At 37.7% G+C, this 22036-nt stretch overlaps 1 pseudogene; it reads right to left on the bottom strand.

The window, feature by feature from the left end:
- Positions 1-782: 782 nt before the first annotated feature.
- Positions 783-1044, bottom strand: LOC111827146 (annotated as a pseudogene).
- Positions 1045-22036: the final 20992 nt, after the last annotated feature.

The raw sequence follows: 22036 nt of genomic DNA, 5'->3' as shown, positions 1-22036 counted from the left end.
GCCGCGACCCTCTAATATAGTTCCTTATGTTGTGGTGACCCCCAATTTCATTGTTACAAATTGAACATAATTAAAGCATAGCGATTAATCACAAAAACAATATGTAATTATATATGTGTTTTTCCGATGGTCTTAGGCGACCCCTGTGAAAGGGTTGTTCGACCCCCAAAGGGGTCACGACCCACAGGTTGAGAACCGCTGGTTTAGAGTGAGGGCGGACATTTCACATTAAGCATCCTAACTTTCAGGAAATGAGATGAGGATGGCAGAATTACCAGTCTGTAGACCCACACTCTAAAAAGAAACTGCTGCTTTTTTGAGGGATGCCATTGCCATGGTGACATTGGGAAGTCCAGATTGCACATCATACTAGTAACCAATTTTTTTTGTGGGGGTGGGGCTGGTCAGGCCCAACAGGTCTCTGGGTTTAAGGGAGTCAAGTCTATTCTTAAAGTGGAGAGGGAGAAAAGGATATAGTTTTTTCCACACCACAGAGTGTTTGTACCAAGGTGGCTGACGTGTGTCAGCATCATCAAGAGATCCCTCCTCCCAGGAACCAAGAGGAAGTCTCTCAAAACTAGAAGGGAAAGGTGTTTTTTCCCGTGTCAATTCAGCTTTGGAAACATTCTATTAGTAATAAAACAACAGTAAAGTGTTCTGTATGCTAACAACATAGCTTATAAAAAGTAAAACAAAACTCTGCATTTTTATAAAACTTGATAAAAATGTATTTCAAACTGTACAGTCCCCAGAAATACACAGTTATCAAAAATGCACACACTTCACTTGGCATCTGCAGCTTTCTGTGCCTGGTCTGTTTGGGCATCTTCGTTTTCTGCAGGGTTATTCCCATCCTTGCCAGCATCAGCTTTCCCTTTTCCCCTTTGGGTACCTTCTCTCCTTCTTTGCAGGGGCCTTTTTAGGCTTGGGCCCTGGCTTCGGAGGAGCAGGTTTAGCAGGTAACCTGGCAGATTTTCTCTATGGTTCCCCCTTCACCTTGGCTTTGTCTCCTTCAGCATCTCCTTCAGTCTTTCTCCAGGGCATGATGAGGAAGGTCACCATGGCGGGCCACAGGTACTGGATGCAGGGATGCAGAGACGCAAGGGCTGTGGTCATCCTGGGGTTGTTCTTGCCTCTTGTTCACTCTGCTCCGGGTGATTGATGTTTTAATGGGTCTCAATAGACTGCATAATATTGTTTTCTAAAATTACATTTCATAATTACCTTGTTATTCTGCAGAAAACTGTACAGAGATAAATACATTAAAGTAACTTCAATGGAAATTTAAAATTAAAAAAAATTATTTCCATTGCAGTAAAAGAAAGATGTAGGTGGCGTGTATATTTCAGCAAAAGGAGCTTATCTGTGGTTATTCAGTTTGTCAGTCTTAAGTTATTTTTTTTTACTCTTAAATAATTTCTTCCTCCTGATGATAAAAAAAACATGTACATTTACTGTCTGTGCTAATGACTAAGTCTATTGTCATGGATTTTGTGAGCAATTATGTTTAAAACATACCTGTTTAGACTTTGTGGTCAATATGGTGAGCATGAATGCCAAAATTATTTTTGAATTAGGTTCTTCATTTTGTTTAAAATATTAATTACATTTATGACAAGCCAAAGTAGCCTTGTGGAAGGTGCTGTTGCTAACTATAAAATAACTGGCAACAAGACAGGCTTTTTTATTTTTAATGATTGGCTTTTACTGGAAGAAAGTATAAAAATGGCAGAATTTATAAACTAGGATTGAGTTGTCAAGGTTTTCTTTTGTTAATGAAAATAAAAGAAACATGGTCACTACTGAATTTACTGTACTATTCTAAACTTAAGATTCATTTCTTAATGCTTGGGATTTTGATGTCTCAAAACCAAACCAATGGAAGTGCTGTATTTGCATTAGAAAAGCTAAAAATACTTAATCTGCACTTTACGGTATAAGTCTTACTCTGTTTAAATTCATAAACAGAGCAGCCCCGAACTATATTTTATTTATACAATCCTTTTGAAGAATATAATGTTTTTTAAAAAGTCTGTGTCTTTCATCTCTGAGGAAGCTTTGTAAATCTTTTTAGAGTGCAATTTTCAAAAATTTTGTTTTTCCAAACAAAATCCTCCCAAACAAAACACCATTTTCAATGGTGGTGAATAATGTTACTGTGTAGTCATGTATTCCCTATATCTAAATACTTATTGATCACACACACACATACACACACACACACACACACACACACACACACACTAGAACTCATGTTCAAATGAAGTCTGTACTTGATTTAAAGAAAAGAATGGCCTTGAACTTTTCAAGAGGAACAACAAATAGGAGAAGATAATGGAGAGCCAAGATAATGAGCCAAGACGGGCCATTTATAAGGAAATTCACTGGAAACAGCTTGGGTGAGGCAGAAAGTTGGGGGAGGGCCGTGGGGGAGACAGGGCTTCAGGGAAATACCACGGCTAACAGTGTGAGCTAGTTATTGGGTCTCAGATATGGCACCCATGTGCTGGCTTTGTGGTGGGAATGCTTATCAAAGTAGCAATGGCCTCTGCCAGCACTTCTGTCTGGAATAAAGCTGCCCCCCAGCTCTTGCCCTGATGCTGGACAATTCAGACCCTCCCCGTATGTCTCTGTGCCTTTCAAGCTATCCCAGCGCTGAAGCTCAGAGGGAGGGAGTGAAAGTGAGTCCTTAAGTGGACCCTTAAGAGGATCTGCCTGGGCTCCAGACACCCTCTGTCTACCTCAGTTTCAAACCCTGCTGGTTTTTGCAGCAAGAAATTATGAGGCCTTCTCTTTCTGGCACTGAAACCCTGGGCTGGAGGACCTGGTGTGGGGCTGGGAGCCCTCAGGAATAGCTGAGATATTCCTTCCAATTTTTATCTGCCACATGTGGGTGTGGGACCAGCCTGTTTTCCTACCAGTCTCTGTGTCCTCTTCTTTATATCCTTAGTTATACGACTTCCATTCAGCCAGATTACAGGCAGTTTTGAATGATGGTTGTCCTGTAGTTTAGTTGTAATTTTGATGTGGTTGTGGAAGGAGGTGAGTACCGCATTTACCTACACTGTCATCTTGACCAGAAGTTCCTGAATACTTGTAATGACGGTAATAGACAAGGATAAGTAAACAAACTTATAAAGTATGGTAAATAGATAACTGGAAATAAGATGGCTAAAATAAGGCCTACTACCACAGCAATACAGTAAGTGTAAATAGTTTAAACTAACAAATGACAGGTTTCTTATATTGGTAAAAAACAAAACCAAATGAAACAAGGAAGGGGCAAGGTTCAAATCCAGCAGATAATTCTATATGCTGTTTTTGAGACAAAGTTTAAAATAAAAATATAAAACTCTTTAACTTCTTCTTACAAACTGTTTATTGCAAGCAAGAGGCAGCTGAGGGAATAAATATCCAGAATGTAAGAAAATTTCATATATTACCTAAAAATATAATTAACTCAAATAGAAAGAGAAAAGGCTAGGCAAAGTATATGAATGGTCAATTTTCTGAGGGAGTAATGGAATTTTGTAGAAAAATGAAAAGGACTTATGGCATAATTATATAATGACTTATGAATCCAAACCAGATGCACCATCAAGAGAACACCCACAATTATGTAATAGTAATTACATTTGGCCACCTTTAATATTTTGCCAACATTTGGTCTTATACAATCCTACATTTACATCAAAAATCTTTTTTTGTTTTTGTTTTGAAGTTATATTTGTTAAGGTAGGAGGATAGAAGATATTTTACTTTGTTATCTTGTTAACTTTAAAATATTTAGATATATTCCATCTACACTCTCACCTTGGCCCCACAAATATTAGAGGACAGCCTGATAAAGGTGGAAGAATAATAAAAGAATATCACAGCTGGCCTTTGTACATGGAAGACTCTACAAGTGCAGCAATGGTTAAATGGTGTATTAATTTCTGTTGCTGTTGTAACGAAGTAGCACAAACTTAGTGGCTTCATAGCAGCACAAGTTTACTGTCTTATAGTTCTGGAGGTCAGAAGTCCAAAATAGCTTTAACTGGGCTAAAAAATCAAGGTGTTGGCAAAGCTGTGCTCCTTCGGGAAGCTCTAGAGGAGAAACGTCTTCCTGGCCTTTTCCAGTGCCTGGAGGCAGCCTGTATCCCTTAGTTCATGGCCCCTTCCTTTATCTTCAGAGACAGAGGTGAAGCATCTGTCAGCTCTGTCTCTGACTCTAACTCTCTTCCCTCCCTCTTTCCTTTATGAGGACCCTTGTGATTGTATTGGGCCCACTCAGATGATCCAAAATAATCTCCCCATTTCAAGCTCACTGACGTAGTCCTATTTGCAGTCCCTTTTGCCATGTAAAGTAACATTGTCACATGTTCTAAGGATTAGGATATGGACATCTTTGGTGGGGGACATTATTCTGTCTATCACAAATGAAGCGTGGGAATGGAAAGGCAGGTAGAAAGCAGAGCACTTAGGAAAAGATTTTCACCTTTAAAAAATATCATTTTGTGCTACCATTTAAACTGTTTTTGCCAGGAACATAGTACTTTTATAACAGCTATTTACAAATATATTTTGATCCCTCAGTCATTTTTAAATTTATTTTTTTTGGAAGGCAAATTTTACATGATGCATCTCTTTGCCTTGTAGAAGTATTATTTTGATAGCCTTTTAAAATCATTTGTTTAAATAATTCCATTTAATAGAGATAAAAATTGGTATATGTAGAGCATAATTGTGTTACCTAATATTTGTACTTGAATAAAGGGAAATTTTTTGGAAGTATAACAGTGGAATAAAAGACTAAAAATAAGGCAAAACAAAACAAAACAAAAAAATAAAACAAAAAAAGCAAACAAAGAAAACTTGGGAAGTATTTCATCATGTCTCTTCCAAAAAGCTAGATCCAATCTGGGCCTTGAGTCTTATTAATACTGATATCCCAGGGGCCAAGGAGTTAAGTTGTTATTAGTTTCCAAATGGACCTAAGACAAATATTGAGTTAAATACCTGATGAAATATTCCTAGGAGAACTTAACTCTACTGGCCAGTAGTAATAGTTTATTTTTCCCCTCTTTTCCTGATCCCCTTGTATCAGCAAACCAAATTTTAACAGTCATAAAACACATCACTTTAAAACAGAAATTATCTAATACATGTCCAATAGACAAAGATAAAAGCAGCCTACTTGCACATAGCTGCCCACATCCCTGCTCCTAAAAGTATCTCCCAAGAAATTCTGATGGTCGGGATGTCCTCCCTTTGGGTGGAGGTGCCCTTATAGTGAGTTACTTTTGTTTGTTTGAGGATTTCTTATTTATTTATTTATTCATTTATTTATATCTTTATTTTTTAAAGTATTACATATGTTCCTTTTTCCCCCATTGACCTCTCCCACCCCAGCCCCACCCCCGACCTCTGGCTTTCACCACCCTATTGTCTGTGTCTATGGGTTATGCTAGTGATCCCACTTCAAGGAACATATACCAAGAAACCAGAGACACTCATCAGAAAGGATATACGCACCCCTATGTTCATAGCAGTGCAATTTACAATAGCTGAGATTTGGAAACAGCCTAAGTGCCCATCAATAGACCAGTGGATTAAGGAACGGTGGCATATCTACACAATGGAAATACTACCTGGCTGTAAAAAAGAAGTAACTCTTACCATTTGCAACAGTATGGGTGGACCTGGAGAGCATTATGCTAAGCGAGATAAGACAGTCAGAGAAAGGTAAGTATCACATGATCTCACTCATTTGTGGAATCTAATGAACAACATAAACTGATGAACAAAAACAGACCAGAGACACAGAAGCATTGAACAGACTGATAGTGCTTTACATTTGAAGATAGAGGCACGGCTGCTCATATTCCCATTGCCGTTGGTTCTGGGGTTCTTCTGCTGAAGAACTGGGGTTTACCGATCAACGTGCAAGCTCATTCCTGGTTCATTCTCCCCACTGTTGCTGCATCGCCAGCAGGAACTCAGTCGTAACTGTTTTTTCCTTCTGTAGGAAAAATTTGTTAGAAACAGGGCACCACTTCTTATAGGTTTGATTGCTTTATCATGTTCAGCCAAGTAAAATATAGAAACACTAACTCGAGAAAAAGAGATCTTATCTACTTCCTTTTCTCGATACGGAGCATTGATCATGTAAACATTTTCAGCAGTCTTATAACCCCTTTTCTTTTCCAAAGGTGAAATAATAATAACAGTATTCTTTAAAAAATTCCCCTAGACATACTTTCAAGTTTTATGAAACCACTCCAAAATCATTAGTAGCATATTAAAAAAATAAGCAGAATTAAAGCATATAAGAAAGAAAGATCGCTAATAGGAAAATAGTCACAAAAACATACTTTAGATAGATATTAATGCAGCATGAACTCTCTTAAGAAAAAATATATTAATGTAAGACTTCTAACTTTTAAAGTTTTTAAATTTAATGTATAGAATATGTGAGCTTTTATGTTGCATTAACTAATCAGTGTTATAAGTGACCAAAATAAACAAGGATTTCAATAGAACAGATGGAAGAAAGTTGTTACAAAAGGGAGCAGCTACCAAATGCAAGGGTTCTTCAGCTTCTAGTATCTGTTTATCTTTTTGATGCTGCCCACAAATTAAGTGACATAGTGATTTATTTTAAAACCATGCTTTGAAATAATAACTTTAATTTTTTTCCTAACTCAGTACAATGTAGATTACTGAAATGATCAAGTTTAGAAAGTATTTTAAAGGAGAAACCAAAAAGATTTGTTGATGGATTGTGAATGAAAAGGAAAAGTGAAGAATCAAAGGATGGAACTTCCATATCAGATAGACATTTAGAACAACTCTCCCAGACAAGTAGAAAAGCTAAAATAAATAAATAAACAGACAAACAAATAAATAAATCTATATAATAAAAGCCTAAGTGACCTTTAAGGCAGAACAACCAGAACGACTGGTTGCTATGATGCGCACTGACCACCAGGGGACACATGCTCAATGCAGGAGCTGCCCCCTGGTGGTCAGTGCGCTCCCACAGGGGGAGCTCTGCTTAGCCAGAAGCCGGGCTCACGGCTGATGAGAGCAGCGAGCCAAGCGGTAAGGAACAGCGAGCAGGCGGGTGGTAAGAAGCGAGGGGTCCCAGACTGGGAGAGGGATGTCTGCTTGCAGGCTTAGGCCCACTCCCTGCAGGGGTCCGAGGGGTGCTGGACTGCAAGAAGGTGCAGGCCGGGTTGAGGGGATACTCCCCCACCCCCCAGTGCACAACTTTCGTGCACCAGACCTCTAGTAAATAAATAAAATATGCTGGAAGGTATCAGGAAATTCTCAAAATAATAAAGAATTACCTGGTCTCAAATTATTTCTATTATTTGGAAAAACAAAACACAATGCCTAGGACAGGAGAAAACCAGACTTCACAAGCCACTTTAAATATTGGAATCAGAAACTATTTATTTATTTATTTATTTATTTATTTATTCTTTATTGTTGAAAGTATTACATATGTCTCCCGTTGGAATTAGAGACCTTAAAGTATTCTCTTTATGTTAAAGAAGACAAAAGACAAAGGAAAATATTTTGATGGAACAATAGAAATTATAAAAATGACATCAGATTTGAAAAAAGAATCAAATAGATATTCTAAAACAAACACAAGATATTCAGTAACCAAAAATAGCTGGCAGAACTGAAATTTAAACCCAGGAAATTCAACTTTAGGGGCCATAGCCTTAACAGCTACTTTCAAAACTAGGAAAAAATTATGACATTCTTAAACTTCCAAATTTAACTAGAGTTCAACCAACTTAAACTACTGTCTAGTTATTTATTAAAAACATACATCATCTTATAAAAGACACCATGGTCAAATACATAATTTGGGAACAAAATTTTTAAGCAACTGATATAATAAAATCATAATAAAATGTCCACTGAATATTGAATGAAATTGCAGACAGATAATTTCTATGACTGACATAATTTTTATGTTTCATATTCTTTTACTAGAAAGTTGCACAAAAACCATTTTATTAATTTAATACTGTCCGAAACACTTAAGGTGATTCCATTTGGCTATTTCTTTTTAAAATTTCCTTCTTGACTCTAGTAATTAGGGCATTTTGGAGATCAGATGATACCGGTCTTTTTTCAGAATACTTTGCCTGAATGTTAGTTTCTAGCCAAGGTACATGACTTGGCTTTTTATTCTTTTCAATTCATTTCTGTAATTTTTTGGACTTCCCCTTTCCAGTTGTCACTCAGAGATGAAAACAATATAACTGCCTCTAAAGTTTTTTTTTCTGTCTCTCTCTGTGTGTGTGTGTGTGTGTGTGTGTGTGTGTGTGTGTGAGAGAGAGAGAGAGAGAGAGAGAGAGAGAGAAATGCGATTTATTACTGAAGTTGCCAAATCACCACCAAAGACTCGCAGGTTTGAGGGGTGTCTATAAGTAATGAAGAGGCCCAAACATAAGTTTGGAGGGAGAGGAAATGGAGAAATGGATGGTGGGACTCCCAGTTGCTCTTTCCTTTCTTCTTCTTCTTCTTCTTCTTCTTCTTTTTTTTTTTATCCTCACCCAAGGTCATGTTTATAGAGAGGAAGAGAGAGAGAGAGAGAGAGAGAGAGAGAGAGAGAGAGAGAGAACTCAACCAACGGAGCCACTCTGGCCAGGCTGTCCTTCGTCTTTCTAATGCCACAGGAAGAAGGTTCTTTTCTGGCCAGCACACTTCCCCCTCTCCATGTCCAGTTTCTCTTTGGGGGTAAGGTGGGGTAGGAGGATGTTGGAAGAGGATGTAGTGTGGGTGGACCCCAGGAGGGGGATGGGTGCTGAAGTGGAAGCAAGGGTTCCCAGGTTCTCATGCATCTTAATGCAGAGCTCCTCCAAAGTAAAATTTTCAACAAGATTTCTACCTATTAATTTGGTCTTAGGAATGAAAGATAATTGGTTGACTGAGATACCACTGTACTCGAGACCAGATTAGAGTGGCCCATTTTCCAGTGTTTATCCACATTGTGAGGTACCACCTGACTCCCTTCAAGAAGGACTTTGTTCCAGGGTGGATTGTATTGCCGGCAGTTCAGAAAGACTTCTATGGATTGCCTCACCCAAGATCATGACCCTTTCCTGAGCTATATGTAATCAGTGATAGATTCAGGAGTATTAAGATATGGCCATTTCAGCTCAACAGAGGACATCTCTAAAGGGTGGTTCAAACTCCAGATCTCCCCAGGGGTTAGCTGAGCCTGTTATGGGCCTTCCTTATAGTTTGACTTCTCCCTCTGCCCACTCTAGTTTATGTTTCTTTAGTTCTATAAGAAACGATCTAAGATTACTCCTTAATAACCACCCTTCACACTAAACTCCATTTCAGGGTTTGCTTCACAGGGTACACAACTTATGACAATCTTCTTCAAATTTATCTGAATCAAGGCATTGAATCTATCTTCCATTCATTAATCTATCCATCTATCCACCCACCCATCTATCTCTTTACTATTTTTATTAAACCATCCTGGCATTTCAGAAGACTCATTCTTCTTCTTATTCAGTAATATTTCTTCAAGTTATAATATCCACACTACTGGTATTTATCAGGTAGCCAGTTGTTTAACTAGTTTCCAAAAGATATAAATAAATGTGCAAAGTTTAGCATGTTAGCATACTTTGTGATCAAATTCTCAAAGTGCATTAGTTTGGGTTTCACCAAATTATCTGCAGGGGGCAGCAGAGAATGCTCTTAAGGCAAATACAATTAGAGAAATGCAGTTTCTTTTTCTTTTTCTTTCTGTCTCTCTCTCTTCAAAAACAAACAATGAAGTTGTAAGAGTGCTCAACTAGAAGAAAAAGTGAATGAATAGATGAACAGATTTAGGAGGGGTAAAGAGTGTGGAACATGCATCGGAGACAAGACAGTTAAAAAAATACTTAATAATTAGCCACGTAACTAAGAAACAAACTTTGGAGTGAGATTTCTTGGGCTTGAATCCTGTCTCCACCATTTATTAGCTATATGATTAGACAATTTATTTAACCTCTCTAGCTTCAGTTTCTTAGGTTTAAAATTTTTAAAATATATTTTTATTGATTTCAGAGAGGAAGGGAGAAAGAAAGATAGAAACATTAATGATGAGAGAGAATCGTTAATCGACTGCCTCCTGCACACCCTCCTCCTGGAGATTGAGCCCACAACCCAGGCTTGTGCCCTGACTAGGAGTCGAACTGTGACCTGCTTCTTCAGAGGTCGATGCTCAACCAGTGAGGCACACTGGTCAGGTAGTTTCTTCAACTTTAAAATGGTGACAACAGTTATGTTTACTTTATAGATTTGTTGAGAGGATTAAATGAGGCCATATTTATAAAGTGCTTAGAACAGGGCCTGGGTGTTAAGCTAAGGGATTGATTATGTAATATCGATATGACCACTGAGGTCTAAAATTGATATTAGGTAAAATATAAGCTGTGGTTAATAACTTCTTTTCTCCGGTTTTGCTTTTAATTTGTTATTGCCCACATTTTTATTTTTGAGCATCTATTTCTAATTTGTTCTTTTTACACAATCTGTGAATTCATACTGAAAAGTATGATTAACCTTCACCTGATATATATTTTGTCTAACTTTCAAAGGAGAATTATGGAGGTGATTTGGCATCAACTGTATATTGAAAGTGGAAAATTTTAAGGTAAATATCAAAGATACAGTAGAGTACAAAAATAGATATATACATTTTTGTGAGGCTTGTTTAGTTTACTCGTTAGTACAATTAGTGATTGTGTAGGAGATCCAGGATTTCAGATATGTCTTCGGAGCGTGGGTCTATGAAGATTGTAGAGAAGTGAATTGGAGAACAGGAAACTAGGACCTGGCCAGGAGAGCGGCCGTTTTATGCAGTCATTAAATTATATGCCTCTTGGGCAAATCATTAGTTTCATATCTCTAATCGTTGTGCTACGAGGGCAGGGAGGAAAGCAAAATAGAGTGGAGTGTTGTAAAGTGTGAGCTGCTTGAAATTCTTCACATTGTTAGGCATTGTTCTTTCACTTCTTTGAAAATGTTACATTAGTACTTGGGCAGCATAAGGACAGGGTAGATTGAGGGACTTGGGACAAGTGTGCAGTAGTGTGTGTGAATATATGCATGTGTGTGCATGCTATGAGAGGCTAAGTCAGGCCACACACCTAAGAGAGTTCACAGAAAGTAAAAATGACAAGGCAAGTATTGCCTCATTTTTTTGCAAAGGCATACACCCAGAAAATTTACCTAAGGTATCAGAGGCAGGCGAGTATTTGAGTTCTAGGCAGTCAAGACTCAAATTCAGGAGTTGAAAGAGCAGGCAACGGAGAACAAGAAGTCAGGAATAAAAGACAGTGTCTGAGCAGTAAGGATTCAAGATCCATGTAAAGCTTCTACATAAAGGGGAGGTATACCAATGGCAAGATAGCAATTTCTTCTCCTCCTTCTCCTTCTCCTTCTCCTTCTCCTTCTCCTTCTCCTTCTCCTTCTCCTTCTCCTTCTCCTTCTCCTTCTCCTTCTCCTTCTCCTTCTCCTTCTCCTTCTTCTTCTTCTTCTTCTTCTTCTTCTTCTTCTTCTTCTTTAACAATTTTTAAATATTTTATTTTTTATTTTATTGTTTAAAGTATTACAAATAGTAGTACATATGTCTCATTTTTTTCCCCATTGACTTGTCCCCAGATTCCCCTACCCCACTGCACATGCCCTCAGCCCCCACCTCCCATTGTCTTGTGTCCATTGGTTATGCTTATATGCATACATACAAGTCCTTCGGTTGATCTCTTTTGTGTAATATAAAGAACATTATAAACTGATGAACAAAAATAAATACAGAGGCAAAGAATCATCGAACAGACTGTCAAACTCCAGCGGGAAGGCAGGGGAGCGTGGGGGGGGGGGAGGTTTAGAGATCAACCGAAGGACTTGTATGCATGCATATAAGCAATGTCTTCTAACTGGTTTAAGGTTGCGGCTAAGTCTGAATCTGACATTGGAGACAAAGATATACATCTGACTGAGAAACATTTACTTCAAAAGCTTTAAACCAACTTGTGAGTAAGTCGAATGTGCAAATTTGGGGGCATTATGTTTTAAAGCAGCTCTAAATTACTAAAGCTGACCAAGCCCTTTTGTTTTGGCCACCACAACATTAACCAGCAATAACATTGTTTCTTTAGTCTTTTCTGTGCCCTCACTCATAATTGGTAGTATTGAAGAGGAGTTAGAAGATTGGTGGAGCAAAAATTTTCGATTTCTGGTTTGAGCTGCATCTTTCTTTTGATCTTGTCTTGCTCTTCTGCTCTTCATTTTGGGTTCCGGTGCCCAAGGGGCACATCTAAGGAGAACCTGGGCCCTTTAGAGTTTTCATAGACGTGCATTAACTAGAAAAGCACTTTTTTCTCTTGTTATATTGACTCTCCTGGTATATCTTTGGTGGATGGTTATGCTAATCAACACTTGGTCCCTTTATTGTTCTTCCAAACACCTGCTCTCCTTAAGAGGTAAAGGTGGGGGTTGAGAATTAGGGTGAAGGGGATAAAGGATGGGGGGAGGAAGTCTCATCCTGCCAAATCTACTTCTAGAATTCTATAGTTTTTGACACCATTCATTTGGTTGTTAAACTGCTGATGGTAGATTGTGGTCTGACCTGAGATAAGTGCATGGGAGAATGTCTGTGAAAGTTGTTGCCTGAAATTTCAAACCAGAGGAGCTGAGTGGGAAAAACACAAGGCTAGCGAACGAGCAACGTGAGTTTTACTCCTAGCTGTGTCACCAAGTCATTCTGAGACATTAAGCAGGCCACATGGCCCTTCTGTGTTTTGGTTTTGGCTGACATTGCACAGGCATTAAAATAAATGGTCACCAAGAAGTTCTGATGGCATAAGAAAACACTCATGTAAGTATAATATAAATGGAAAAAAAAGGCTACTGATTTGATTAAGAAACTTGCCCAGTATCATCTGACTAATAATTGCCCAGCAGAGACTCAATGTTAGGTCTACCTGATATCAAAACTCATGGTTGTAACTACTATGAACTTTAACACCAGTGTGATGGAAACCAGAATGCTATATTTGAACTGACATTTCATCACTGATTTTCTGACAGATGGTACAATTTTAGACATCAGGAAGTTGTTTTTGCTATAGTCCACATTGTCACATAGCCCATATCTTCAAGTATTCCATGCCCTCAAGCACCTGGTCTCACTGTGTATTATTGGTTCACTGAAAGGAAAGTTGGAGAAGAGGAAGGGGGAGAATATATATAGTTTACTGTTTGGCAAGAGGAAAGATGAAACTGCTAACTTACAGGAAAAATATTGCATGTTGTTTAGTCTTTTTCCTGTTTGCAATATTTTCTTCCCCTTCCTGGAGAGTTTTGCCTTGGAGTAGGAAATTCTTGGCACATAGAGAATTTATTTCTTCCAAACAATCCAAATGCACATGAACTAGCACTTTAAGGCAGAGGTTTTTTTGTTGTTGGTTTTGTTTTTTTGTAATTCTCAATTACAGCTCTGTGACAACTAAAGATGAGTGCTTATTTGTAATTTGGTTCAAATGACCAGTCTAGTTCTTCAAAAGTGAAAATGAATGGAAATAAGTATGAAATTGTAATAGAGTAATGTCCTCCCCCAATCTGTGACCTAAATTCTGAAACTTGTAAGTAGGTTAATTTATATGTGAAAAGGGAAGTTGCAGATTTGCTTAAATTAAGGATTTTGAGATGGTGAGATTATCCTGGATTATCTGGGTGGTCCAATATAATCACAAAGGTTTTTATAAGAGGGGAGTAGGAGGGTTACAGTAAGAGAATGTGACATTGGAACAGGGGTTGGGAATAATGCAGCTACAAGCCAAGAAATGCTGGTGGCCTCTAGAAGCTGAGAAAGTCAATGAGTAGATTCTCTCACTGTGTCCAGAGAGAACATGGCCCTGCTGGCACTTTGATTTTAGCTCCATAAGGTCCATTGTGAACTAGATTCATTTGTGTTATTTTAAGTCACTCAGTTTGTGGTAAATTGCTACAGTAGTGATAGGAAAGTAATATACTTACGATGCATCTAGAGTTATAAATATTGTAGACAGCAATTTAATGCAAAATTTTTCAAGGGAAATATTTTATTACAAACTTTATTACTGAGGCTGTCCACCCCTTCAATTTGGAGAGAGCTTCTGAAAGTTATCGTGATTGGGAAGGTTAATAGGATGGGCCCAAAATAGATAAATACTCTGTTTTGCTTTTTAATCCACGTTTAGACAAGTCTGTTTATCTTGGGCACGGTCAATGCCTTACTGTAAAGTTTATCTCTGTACAGCAGAAGTGAGAGGAGAACCAATGAGCTGAAAGATAACTCAATCAATCTGCTTCCTCCGTCTTTGCTTCAGTGCTTCATACAGGAAATCTATTGCTGTGTCAAGTTCCAGAGAAGAGTTTCTTCTGCTCCAAGTTACTAATCAGTCAAAAACACATAGAGTTGAAGGAAGGGGCCAGGAGGAAAGGAGTGCCCGGCTGCTGATGGACTAAGAGGATTCAGCACGGAGAAGTCAGCCAGAGAGAGCCTCACCATGCCCACAGCTCCTTCTTCACCTATGTGGAGGAGAAGGGCTGAGTGAAGGGCGGAAAGGAAGAGAACAGAAATGCCCTGCTCTTGGAGAACTTCTGACCTGCAGTTACTCCTGATGTTGACTGTCTTCTTAGTGGCTGGTAAGTTTGAATTGTCTTTGGAAGAGTGACAAGAGAATGACTGGTGAGAAACCTGGTCTCAGATTTTCCGCAGCTCTCTTTGCCTTTCTTATGGTGCAGTGCAAGATAAATACACTCACAGATATGGGGCATGGGGTTGCTCCCAGATTTATTTCACTTTATTATCCTTATTTTCTTCGTTGTTGTACTTATTTTACTTTGTATCCTACTACAGTGTACTCATTTCTATAATTTACCTCATTGCCCATTTTCTTATTCCCCCCCTTTTTTGAATGAATACATTAAATACTTTCTAGTAGCAATCCAAGTCATCTGGGTCTTCTTTATATTCTTCTCTTTTTTAAAAAAAATTAAAATAATAATTTCAATCCATTTAAGCCCATATTGTTAATGTAAATTAGGAAATTTTACTGCTTTCTAGCACTTTCTAGGACCAGGTGCTTTTTAAAATATACTCAGAGTTTGGTGGTGCATCTGCAATGCATGTCTGTGTTTAGCATTAAGATGTGCAGGCTGTAAAAGACACTTTCTGTGCCAGAGGACATACTCGTCAACGTCTAGGTTGCTGTAGGTGTTGTGGAGGACTTGGACTATTGTGGGGGTGTCCTGGTTTCACTATAGAGGGTTGGTAGGAGTTCATGTGGGAGGGAGCTTTTAGGTTTCGCTTTTAGTAAAGGGAGCAGTGGCAAGGAAACAGTGTAGTTAATTTTAAATTTTGTAATTTGATAATTGAAAGAAGAAAAGGTATTTTTTTCTCATATGAGTGACTTCAAAGTATTGCCTATCTTCCAGCAGAAAACTCTGTTTTCCACATGATAATCTTACTGGTGAACACACACAAAAGAACCATACTGTACTACTGTACCTTCCTGTGCAGAATTTTCACATACTTTTTCTCCTTTGATCTGCAAAGGAACTCAGCGAAACAGGTATGAAAAGCATTTCTCCATTTTACAAAGATAGAAACTGAAGCTTAGAGAGGTGAAATGATTTGTCCAACACTAATAGTATGTGGCAGAGTCACCCCATATACTATTAGTGGGTGCAACTACAGTGGGGCCTGGACTTACGAGTTTAATTCGTTCCGTGACGGAGCTCGTTAAGGAGCTCATTAACTCAAATTACTCTGTCAACTCAAAGCAAAAAATCGCAGAGAGAGGGACGGCTCGTATCTTGGAAAAACTCGTTAGTCGGGACACTCGTAAGTCAAGGCCCCACTGTATAAGCATCACTAAACATTTGAATAGGCAATTTTCCTCAATATTTAGCCGTATACTTTTCACACCACTATTTATAGCACCACTGAAAAAAAAGTTAAGCCAATATTGGTTATAAATTTAGTGGGATATTTACTTATAAAAAAATTCAGTGATCTGAATCTTTCAATAGTTGAGATCTTGTTGGAGAAAGCTAGTACAGAAACCTGTGCAGAACCCAACTTGTCAGAGAAGCCATTTGCATGATGACAGATGGTTACTACATTTAGTATAGTGAACACATTATAAGATTCATAAATGCCAAATCACTATGTGGTACACCATACATAAATGCCAAATCACTATGTGGTACACCTGAAACTAATATGATATTGTATGTCAACTATCCATGAAGTAATAAACATTTCATTCCCCTTAAAAGATTAAAACATAATTGATAATTTTGAATTTTAATGGTTTAAAGGTTTGTGTATTATATCAAATACTTGAAGTCTGTGCTTCAATAATTATAAACTTATCAAAATGTTTAGAATCAAGATATGTAAAGCAAATTCTGTGCAGTGATTTGGCATAATAGCTTCACCATGAAATAATTTAGAATAATGAGAAGCAAACCACCTGGAGCATGAATTTGCCTTTATTTCTGTTACTACTTTAATAGCTTTGTATGATCTAACAAAACTCACATAAGGGTCACAATCAGTTAATCATTTCCAGGAAGAAACAATATTGTTCACTCATGAACATTGCGCAAACAGATTTGAAGTTATTTTTAGGTAGAGTTTATATGCCTTGTCTGTTCAAAAAACCTAGAAATAGTGCCAAACATAAATAACTCACTTTAATATACAACATAAATTCAGCTAATGACTTCAATGTAAAACATAGCACTTAAAAAATCTATTTACTTTCATCTTTACTAATTTGCTTATAAATTCAAGCAACATGGCAGTGGGTAGACAAAGTTTATTCAGAAAATACCTGAGGGGAAAGATTAAAACATCGTAAATGGTCCAAACTTGCAACTTTGTCTGGTCTCCTTTCTTTGTATTCCCTTCACCCCACACCACTTCTTCCTCCTTATTTTAGCAAGTTATCTTCTAGTTTTTTCTTGTGTTCAAATTATATTTTGCTATTCCAGTTAATACAATTCTACCTTTTATAAAAGTCACTGATGCTGAGATTATGTGTGAATTACTGAAAAGAAATTTTCCCCTTTTCTTCCTTGAGCTAATTTTGACCATTTATTATTATGTTCCACTAGGGGGCAGGCAGTAACAAGAAAAAGAGTTATAATCAAGACAGGACTGATAGCTTCAGCAGGTTTGCAAAAATGGAACAAGCGATTAAAAGCAATTGTGAAATCATATGGTACTTAAAAAAAAGCAATTGTGAAAAAGAAGGGGTTTGTCCTCATTAATTTCCGTTCTATCTTCCTTTCTTGGTTTGTGATAGTTGTAAATTTACACATTTTTAGGTATGTTTTCTCTAAACATCCATGCTTAAACAATTAATAAATTAATCAAGAGCCATTGTTAAGAAGACTGAGTGTGTATGGAGGGTATGTGTTATCTGTGAATAGTGCCTAAAAGTTATTAGCAGACTAAATTAGAGAAATCAAGCTAAGATGACATCTTAAGAGAACTTTAAAAAAATCTTTATTGTTGAGAGTATTACAGATGTCCCCCTTCCCCGCCCTGACTCTCATTGCCTCCCTCCACCTGCTTCCCGCCCTGGTCTAGGCCTCCACCACCCAATTTTCTGTGTCCATAGGTAATGCATAGATGCATATACCTTCTTTGGTTAATCTCTTCCTGTCCTCCTTTCTGCCTTCTGTGTTTATTTTTATTATTTCTTAAATTTTATTGATTTCTAGAAAGAGAAAGACAAAAGGAGAAGGAGAAATATTAATTTGTTGTTTCATTTATTTATGCATTCATTGGTTGATTCTTGTATGTGCCCTGATTGGGGCTCAAACCCACAACCTTGGCATAATGGGATGCTGTTCTAACCAACTGAGCTACCTGGGCAGGGCAAGAAATTGTCCATGAATCTAGTAAAACATGAGAGTAATTACAGTGGGATGGAGTTGTCAAAGACTTTGTGGAGGAGATGGGTCTTGAGCTGGACCTTGAATGTTGGGTTTGGGTCGATGTGGAAAGGTAGAGATAGAAATAAGGAGGAGCAGATGTGCAGTATGAACAAAAAAACAAGTTGTTTTGGGAAGAGAAAGAACTCTTGCCTGATGGAATGGAGATTGTGTGTGAAATGATCAGAGACAATAAGGCTGAATTTCAGGAGTCTTTGATAACTAAACAGAGGAACTTGGGTACTGTGCAGTAAGCATTGAGGAGTCATCTGTTGTTTTGTGAACAGGAAAATAATATAATAAAGCGATATTTTTAGTGAATAATGTGGCAGCCGTGTCCCCTTCAGTGGGAGTGGCTTTTGGTAAAAGACTAGTTTTGCAGAAGGAGTCAGGAGCTCCTACTCTTGGGTTTTTATTTTAGAAAGTCCTATGTTTCTGCTGTGAGACATTGGTGGCTGAGAAGAGAAGTTTCTTTGCAGAAGAAGATGTTAAATTCAATGCAGGGAGGGAGGAGAACTAGGAGGAAAATTCCTGTATGTACCTGGAAATATAACACAATCTAGGATTTGCGAATCATTCATGGAGTGGAGGATCTCACAAAGGGAGTCTTCACAGAGATAAAAATGGTAGAATAGGCACTATATAGTTTTGTATTTGGGTCCTAGGAGCAATAATTATTTCTTTCCTCTCAATAACAGAGAGCAAGATCTGAGAAGAGAAGGCAAGGCAATTTTTAACCTTAAATAAGAAGAGGAAAACTTTTAAAAAAAATCCTTACTTGAGAATATTTTTCCATTGATTTTTAGAGAGAGTGGAAGAGAGAGGGAAAGACAGAGAGAAATATGGATGTGAGAGAAATACATTGACTGGTTGCTTCCTGCATACGTCCTGACCAGGGCCTGGGCTGGAATAGAACCCGGGACCCTTCATTCTGCAGGCCAGCGCTCTATCCACTGAGCAAAACCAGCTAGGGCAGACAACTCTTTTGAAATTGAGGAGTTAGATGAAAAGTTAAATATAGAGATTCTAATAAGTTGAGAATAGGAATAAGGAGATGAGACAGTTCCACAGTCTCACAGTAGATAAGTGCCTCCCAATAACTCATAAGTATTTCAGTTAATGTTGCTAGTCAATAAAATAACTCAGTTGTCATTTGGTTTTATGTTTTATATAAAAAATAAGATTGCACAGTGACTAAAATTCAGTAATCATTGATACACTTTTCCTCCTTGTTTTCAGTGACACACATTTGGTAACTTCTGATTAGGATTAGGGAGATCTGTGGTTATGAAATAGCTTTGTATGTTCTAACAAAACTCACCTAAGGGTCACAATCAGTTAACTGTTTTTAGGAAGAAACAACATTGTTCATGCATGAACATTGAGCAAACAATTTAGAAGTTTTTTTTTTTAGCTAGAGTTTATATGCCTTGTCTGTTCAAAAAGCCTTGAAACAATCTGAGCAACACAATCCTATGTGTGTTCATGGAAAGCAGTATAGAAAAGTACTAGAAACTAAGCTGAAAGGGTTTAGAAGCAAATCATTTTCTTTAAAAATAGCTGCTCCTTTGAGTTGTTGATACTGTTGCAGGCTCTCTACGAATCAAACTCTGAGATAGAGTTTTGAGTAGAGAATGTTTATTAGGGAGGACAGTTGGAAGAAACACCTGGAAGGGCAAGTCTGCAGAGGGAGAAGTCCATTTGCAATCTCAATCCTTGACACCTCATCTGATCCCCACCCATGGGAAGCTGTTGAGTTAGAATGGTCTTAGAGAGGCCCTCCATTTTATCAATGTGGCTGGGCCTTTATACCTTGATCTCAACCAGTCATTAAATGTGGAATATCCTGAGAAGGGTCTGACTTTGGCAAAGTAATTGAGTTGATCTCCGAAGATGCTGATAACTGAGGGCTGTCTGCCAATAGTGCTACTAGCAGTAACAGCAAAGAGTCATTCCTTCAAGGAGATTCTGAGTGCATACACTATGTCCCACCAGAGCTGCTATTTCCGTGTTCTTCATTGCTTCCTGAATTTCTGAGTTTGTCTGGTATTATTTCCCTTCAGCTTAAGTAATTTCTTTTATCATTATTTGTAGTGTAGGCCTGCTGGTGAGGAATTCTTTTAGTTTCCTTTTGTCTAAATATGCCTCATTCTTGAAGCATATTTTTGCTGGATATAGAATTCTGGCTTGACTTTTATTTTTCAGCATCTTAAAGATGTTCTTTCACCATTTCTGATGAGGTCAGCAGACATTCAAATTACTGTTTCCATGGTTATAATCTGTCATTTTTCTCTGGCTGCTTTCAAGATTTTCTCTTTATTGTTATTTTTAGTACATGTTATATGTCTATGTATTGTTATTTTCATATTTAACTGTTTGAAGATTACTAAGATATTTGAATCTGTATATTTATGCTTTTCAGCAAATTTTGCAAAATTTTCAATTGCTACTGCTTCAAATAATTTTTCTGCCAATTTTGTCTTTCTTGTTCTTCTAGAACTCAAATTTAACATATGTTCAAAGAACTTTTGCTATTTCATCACTGGTCTCTGTGGCTACTATGTTTTTTAATCTCCTTTTTCTCTCTTTTATTCAGATTGGATAATTTTTATTGATATATTTCAAGTTTCCCAACAATTTTCTGTCTCATCTCCATTCATCTGCTAGGCCCACTCAGGGAATATTTTATTTTAGATATTGTATTTTCAATTTTAGAATTTACATTTATATTTTAGCTAGTTTATTTTTCTCTGTTGTGATTTTTCTTTTTTTTTTAAAATATATTTTATTGATTTTTCACAGAGAGGAAGGGAGAGAAATAGAGAGCCAGAAACATCGATGAGAGAGAAACATCGATCAGCTGCCTCCTGCACACCCCCCACTGGGGATGTGCCCGCAACCCAGGTACATGCCCTTGACCGGAATCGAACCTGGGACCCTTCAGTCCGCAGGCCGATGCTCTATCCACCGAGCCAAACCGGTTCCGGCTGTTGTGATTTTTCTGTGTTTTCATTCATTGTGAGTATATTTTCCTTTACATCACTGAGCATAGTTTAATATCTGATTTAAGGTCCTTGTTTGATAATCCCAACATCTGGATCACCTTAAGTTTGGTTTCCCTTTAATGTTTTTTTTTCTCCCAAGAAAGAATGAGCCACATTTCTCTAGTTCTCTGTATATTGAACAATTTTATTTGGATTTTGAATATTGCATCTTAGAGACTCTGGATTTTGTCATATTGCTTTGTTGACCCCACCCCCTCCTCCAGAAAACATTTAACTTGGTTGGACTCAAATGGCTAAGTCTTCCTCTTGGACAGTGCTTTTACCTTTAGCTAGTTGGCTTCAGGTGTTTCCTGCCACGTGTGGCTTAGAGTCAGTGAGAGAGTTGGTAGAGTTTGGAACTTTTTCACACAGAATTTGGAACGCTTTCTTTCTCTCTCTGCCTCTCTCAATTTCCAGAGACCACGGTTGCCCCAAAATTTGTTCTCTTATTCTTCAGAAAACTGTGGGTTTTCTAGTAGAGCTTTAAAAAGTTCAATGTGGTTCCAATTGCAGCCTTTCTTGAGACTAAAAGTGGTAAAAATGGGAAAAAAATGGGAACCCAAGCCTTCAACCCTGAACCACTTCCTTCTTCCAATAATTGACATTCTTCAAGAATCTTTTTGCTTTTCCCACTCTCCAGTGGCTTCAGATAGTTGTTTTTATATTTTTCCAGGACTAGTAGATGTTATATGCAAGAGCTTATTTTGCTATAAAAGAAGTGGAACTTAATCATTGTGCTTTTAAAAAAATATTTTTATTGATTTCAGAGAGAAAGGGAGAAGGAGAGAGATAGAAACATCAATGATGAGAGAGAATCATTGATCGGCTGCCTTCTGCACATCCCTGACTGGCTCACAATATAGGTATGTGCCCTTGACTTGGAATTGAACCTGGAACCCTTCAGTCTGCAGGCCGACACTCTATCCACTGAACCAAAGCAGCTAGGGCTAATATTGTGCTTTTATCAACTAATATTGATTTGG

Source organism: Myotis lucifugus, unplaced genomic scaffold, assembly GCF_000147115.1.
Source record: "Myotis lucifugus unplaced genomic scaffold, Myoluc2.0 scaffold_137, whole genome shotgun sequence".
NCBI classification, from domain to species: domain Eukaryota; kingdom Metazoa; phylum Chordata; class Mammalia; order Chiroptera; family Vespertilionidae; genus Myotis; species Myotis lucifugus.
This window is presented reverse-complemented; position numbering and strand designations above follow the sequence as displayed.